The following is a 6,594-nucleotide window of genomic DNA, read 5'->3' on the forward strand; positions in this document are numbered from 1 at the left end:
GGAACGATTAATTAATTAGGCTTATTGAAAAAAAACTATTATTGCGATATTTAAAAACGTGGTGAATTTCGACCGCAATATCATTTTGCTTTTCATATCATTATCTCAGTTTCAAACTAGTTTTATTTGGCATTCGATGCTAATTTCCAGAACTTAATATTTAATAGAACGAGAATCCCTTCTTTAAGCTGATTGAGGTAACTAGAGCAAAGTAGTTTCCAAAAAAATATTTACGATACCATCCTTAAATCTGAATATATCAGCCCAGCAATTTCAATGCTGCAAATCGATAGATGTGTCTTTTTCAGTAAATAAGTATATAATCAGAAAAGAATGAAGACTCCACCTTTATCATCATGAGCTAGAGAGAGAGGAACCTGTATTGTTTACTAGAGGAAAGTGGATCACTATACCATTAAAATGCTAACATACATACGACAAAGAAGCATCGACGAGACTAAAAACAAACCAAGCAATTTCTCCATTAATATCTCTTCTTGGAGGATGAAAATAGGAAGTTGGTACCTTCAGGTATAATAGGTTGCACCTTTTTCTTACTAACTTCTTATGTACTATTATGAGCACTCCTTAAGGTCAAAATAAATTCAATGCGAAAACTCCAGCGTAAAACATGTAACACATGGTATTTCAATCGAAATCTAAACTATATGAAATGTCCTGATGGCCATGAACCTTCGAAATGTCCGAGCAACAAAACTTTTCTAGCAAAATGTGTAAATTACAGAATAGAAAAGACCTCAACTTTCCTATCTAGCAAACAGAAAGCTTTTATTCACAAATGTAAAAAAAAATCCTTCGGCAAATAAGTTCCAAATTAGACAACACAAAAATATACAGGATACTCACTATAAAAGGCTCTGAAAGATCTAATAAGACCTTGACAACAAATTCCACCTGTTAAACAAGAAAAGAGCAACTTGATATATTCTGCGTAGGATAAAGCAAATTTTTTTACGAAAAGTAGAAAATACCTTCCAACTGCTACGAGTAGATACGTTAGCACCCATAGTCCTGGGTGTGTGTGTGTGTGTTTAAGGTGGGGGAGAGGCAAAGTCTCTGAGCACACAGACTCTAGTGGTCCATTGTGCTCGATTTCACCGTCTATTATGGCCAGTCAGAATGGCTACAATACTTCTGCACGTTTTCCTGCTTTTCGACAGGATAAACTTTACCGTATGTTTATTTGGCTCTCAGCCACCTGTCATTATGGGAAGCTACATTCCTGAACGATTTTTGAAATATCATAATCAACAGGCTGCTCAACGTGTTCAATTCAGCTTGACTATCGCTACAGATTGCGACGCTCCTGCCTTTCAACCGCTTGTCAATTGTAAAGGTTGCCCCCCTTAGGATCGCATACACTTCAGTCTGAAAAACCGTGCTGTATATTGTCCCAAGGGAAACGCCTACTTCTCGTTTTTATTCGACACTTTGACCCCTGCTCCAGAACCCTGTTCTGTTTGTAAGCCATCGGTGTAGAAGAGGTCAATGTATCCTGACACCCATTCTTCTGGTTCGTCCGAGTTCCTCTTCGTTTCAAGATAACTCCTCCTATCTTCTACCAAACAGTTCTCCCAATAACTCTTTCGGTGCCCTGTGCCACCACCTCCATTGTCTCGCCATAGATCTAATCGTATTAGTCAATGGGCTGCTCTCATTGCAGTGTTCTGAATAAACAAATCCAAGAGCTGCAAAATGAGTAGTGCATTCAGAGCTGCGCCGGATATCGTGCACATGGCATCGCCCATGCCCAGCCACACAGTTCTTTGCAGTGTAGCTAGTTTACAGTAAAAACCCTTTTGTTTCACTTTAACCCAATACACTAGGGATGCATAAACGAACATCGGCCTAAAGATAGTAACATATATCCACATTACTACCTGAAGCCTAAGTCCACATGTCGGGTGAAGATCCGCCTACACACCCCATATTCTGTGAGAGTTCGTTTCATCTTTACCTTCATATGTTTGCTCCAAAGAAGTTTCTTGTCTAGAATAATTCCTCCCTTCGAAGAGTTGAAGGGATGTACCTCTCCTCTCGAGAAGGCAACGACCAATCAATTTCCTCTTTTTTGTAAATAATACTATTCTGGGGGTGAATTTAGTGAAAGACCATGCCTGAGGCACCAATTGTCAATCAAATCAACGGCGCGTTGTGTTTTTCTACACATCACTCCGAGATTTCCAACAATAACTAGCACAGCCACGTCATCCATATAAGCTAGAACGTGCATTGGTAGATTTTGCAGTTCGCTAAAAGTGGAAATGACACACCTCCTTGAGATCATCACTTCCGTTGTTAGGTAGCTATCGACACCCACTTCAACACACAACAATATCTGCATCAACAATCTCTGTTATCATAGCATAAATCCACCCAATTAAAGTCTCATCGGCACCATGCTCTCTGGCGGTATCACAGAGCTTTTGGAAGGGCGCACAGTCAAACGCTCCTTCAATCTCTATGAGCTTCCCCACTATGTACTCTCCTTTCAAAGTTGCGCTTTCTATCTTTAAAAGCAAATAGTGAAGAGCGTGTTGGTTTTCATTTAGTGGCTGCGACCTTAGTGCCTCCAGACATTTCAGCGAAAATGATGTTAAGCTGATTTGCCTGAAGTTCTTTGGATTTGAACAGTCTTCTTTCCCAGCTCAGGTATGAGGACTACCTTAACCTTCTGCCAAGAGGAAGGCACGTAGCCGAGAGGAACACATCCTCTTCTTTTAGCAACGTTTGGTAGAAGCCATCCATGCCAGATGCAACACATTCTGGTTGAAAGTGTTGCAGAAACTGCCAATTCTCGTTATCTCACTGTTAAGGCCTGCTCTCTCGACTCAACTCTGGAGTTCGCAAAAGTACCATCCGTTTTCCTACGATTCCGTCTGTGCATTACATACTAGTCGTCTGCAATAGTCAGACTAAATTCTAAGTAACGGTGATCTGGGAGTGAGACTTCATCTAACTCTGGCCAGTCTTCAGTCAACTCTAACACCTTTGAAGTAAAGATTGTTAGGTCAATTACTTCGTTTCTTGTAGATCGCACGAACATACGTTCGCGGGAATCAGACCAGAAGTGAGCATAAAAAAAAATCAAACAGCTTCTCTCCTCTAGGATTGCATTTGCTCCAACAATATGTTTGAGCGTTGGCATTACAACCTATTAATGGTTTAAGGTCACTTGATTCTGCATACCCTTAGTTTTTGCGTCGGCGGAGGGCACAAAAAATCATGGGGAAGTAAGCAGACGCGACTATGACTTTCCTCCTCTTACCATTCTGAATCGATCGCAACAAGGTCCTGGGAGTAAAATTGCCTCAGCATGGTTGCCTCCAACAATTTTGACATCAAGACGCAGCCCCCCGGCCTCGGGGATCTTTCATCAAAAAATCCTAGTCCCTTTGACTGCTCCAATACGACAGATTTTGTTAAAATGAATTATCAGAAATATATTAGCTTTGACATGCTGCAGGTTAATTTGACTGACCTTTACGTTTGTAGACAAAAGTGTAGTCTAATATGAAAACCTCCGCTAACAGAAAAGTCTGCTGCATTCAGTGGGGATCTCACCGGGATTACCAACTTGTTCTCACCTTCCACCGTAAGTTCCGCTTTCTTGCGTCCGATTTCTCTGAATATCGCCACACTTAGTGATGTAGCAACGTTCATGTTCTCATTCCCAAGAAACTCCGCCCTCTTTCGCAGTGCTTTCCGTTGTCGTCGGCTGGGAGCCCCAGCCCTCCCAGGTTTACGGTGTCCGGGTTTGCATGGAAATATTTACACATACCGGAATTAGACTAGATGCGTCCACATCATCTGCTTCCATTTCTTCAACTTTCCTGGTAGAGGAGGAGGAGAAGGATCTGGCAGGCAAGCCAGTAGTCTCTTTGTCATTGAAGTTTCCTTCTGCCGAGCCTTCCTCTCCCCTTTTTTGGAAGAGTTTGGCAACAGTGTCATCGACAAGCCGGGCGTAGTCAAATTTCCAGTTCCTCTTCCAGTTCCAACATAATTTAGATGAAAACGGGAGAAAACGGAGTAGGCACTGTATTTGTGAACCCTCTTCACGGAGGAAAACCACGACGGCGTAAATTTCGAGGTAGGTAGGAGGAGAAGTGATTTATACCGATATCCTTCGAAATGCGAATATGCATTTGTATGAATCATATCAAGCGTAGGCAGAATGGGGATTTGATGTTGGAGCTAAATAAACCCAGAGAGAAGTTAGCGAATATTTTTTCACTGCTAAGTGGAAACAGTACTAAATTATCAACTTGAAATTAAAGCCCGAAAGCAGAAGATAAGAGGACCTTTACGAGGGTGTATCACGGAAAAATATATGGGTTCTGATAAGGGAGCAATTTAACCTTAGAGGAACAGAACAGAGTGCAATAAATAATAATAATATAATCGTTGGCACAACAATCCATATTGGATCAGGGCCTTGAAGTGTGTTAGAGCACTTCATTCAAGACCGTAACGGTACACTACCAGTGTCACCAGTGAAATTTGAACCGTGACCTTCCGTACGACAGCCTTGCACTCTAACCACTCAGCTATCCGGACAGTGCAATAAAGAGGATAAGAAAGGCGTGTAGGGTATACAGACCACTATGTAGTTCGCTTGTGGAATTAGCGGCTAAACTCATTGCTGCACCCATGGTAAAAATAGACTACGTCATTTGCCGACTCAGGGAGCAAGTATCTTTTGAGGGGTTCTTTAGATACTTCCCTTTGGATCAGTTTACAATAGCATGCGCTAATCTAAACGAGGTGTGAAGAAGAGGGCGATCTGATCAAGGGATTGTGCTGAAGGTCGAGAGTGCAATTATTGCTGGCCCTGGAGTAGGGAAGCCAAGTTATGATCACCAGGATCCAACTCCTATTAAACTTTCCAAAGCTAGACATTTTATGAGCCAACATTCCACGCAAGTCCGCCTCGGAACTAGAGGGATAGATAGGGTCAATCATCGATCTGTCTTGCTGCAAGTACCTCGTTGGCGAGAGGGATGTTCTGTCGGTTCAGCGACCATCATCTTTCCCTTTATTAGAAACAGAAGAAATGACAGTCGAAGGCTCAACTTAGGATAGCTGACTGGACTATTAGGGCTTTCGACAGGGAAGGCATTTCTGGCGGCTTTAGAAGGGGAGAGGATGACGCTGAAAAATGGCAAATCAATTATACCAGCGAGTGGCTGAGGCATGCGGCTTCACAATGAGCTCAACTACTATTGAGATCATTGCATCTGTGAGCGAAAAGATTGTACCAAAGAACAAGAGAGAAATCAAAACATCAAGTTGTTTGCTAAAATCAGGTGTATATAGTCCATAAGTATTTTTGAGTCACGCGTGGTAGAAGTAGTGTTTCCCACCTAGTCAAGGAAGCAGAGGCTGGTTCTGCTACCGAAGCTTCTACAACCACCAAGCCGGTGGACAATTTAAAATGTTGGCACAGCGGGAGTTGGGACCAGAAATGTTTGAGGTTTCCGCGCTTTAGTGAATCTTTAACACTGATTGGATGTTCGTTTCTGGACTTACGTATTAAGGATTTGTCCGAGGAACATAGAATTTTGAAGAAAAATAAGTCAGCATAAGTTTTAGAAGACAGAAACTTCTTCCTCGCAGGGTGTTTTTGACGAAGTTTTTTGTAGACTTTAGTGGTGAACCAAACAGGGTAAGAGCGTAAGCACTTAGAAGAGGATGGGACGCAACACGGAAGAAGATCAGATGAAATGGAATAGAAGGTGTTGATCGCTTGATCATACGTTAAGAGAGAGGGGAGCGATTCGATTGTCACCAGAGCTGAGTTCAGACCTTCGAATTTTACCATACGAAAATTAAACTTGGTAGACTTGCGGGCGGCAGGACAGTGGATTGGGGACATATCGGAGATCAAACTCGAGAGCAAGATGATGGGCCTGAGGGTATTGGAAAACACATATGGAAGGGAAGGGAAGGCCAGGAGTAATAGGGCATAGGAAGATTAAAATTGCCACATAGGATAAGAGGAAGTGAGGGGAACAAAACGATTAAGACTTCTGATAATCTGTCGAAGAGATCCTCGTACAGAGAAGGGGGCTGAGGGAGGGAAAATATACACAGGATATAGTAAAAGGGCATACGTTTGGCGGAATGACTCATATGTAACAGAATCGTAGGTAGAGGAGGAGGAGGAAAAGATGATTTCGGCACAAAGAAGAGACTTAGCAGCTAATAGGGCACCTCCGCAGTTCTAGCTCCGCAGTTTTCCAGGCAAGTTCGGAATCTGAAATCCTGTCTCTAAAAACACAGCTGCCCTGCAGGGTCTGCTGGTCATAATTTCTATCCAGGACCACCATTTTCCGCCAGTCAGACACAGTTATATACTTCTACTGAATAAAGGAGATACTCCTACCTCCGGCAAATTTATCTTTGATATAATTTAATACGGAAAAGCCTCATTGCTCTTGTTCCTTAAGGCATAGGACAAAGAGGGATTGGATAAGGACACGCCGCGTCGTGGTTTTAAAAACCAAGTAATAATATTACCACAAATTATGAAAAGTATTTCAAGAAATCAATGAATAAATTGAAATTCATAAA

This window comes from Hermetia illucens, chromosome 2, assembly GCF_905115235.1.
Source record: "Hermetia illucens chromosome 2, iHerIll2.2.curated.20191125, whole genome shotgun sequence".
Classification (NCBI taxonomy): Eukaryota; Metazoa; Arthropoda; class Insecta; order Diptera; family Stratiomyidae; genus Hermetia; species Hermetia illucens.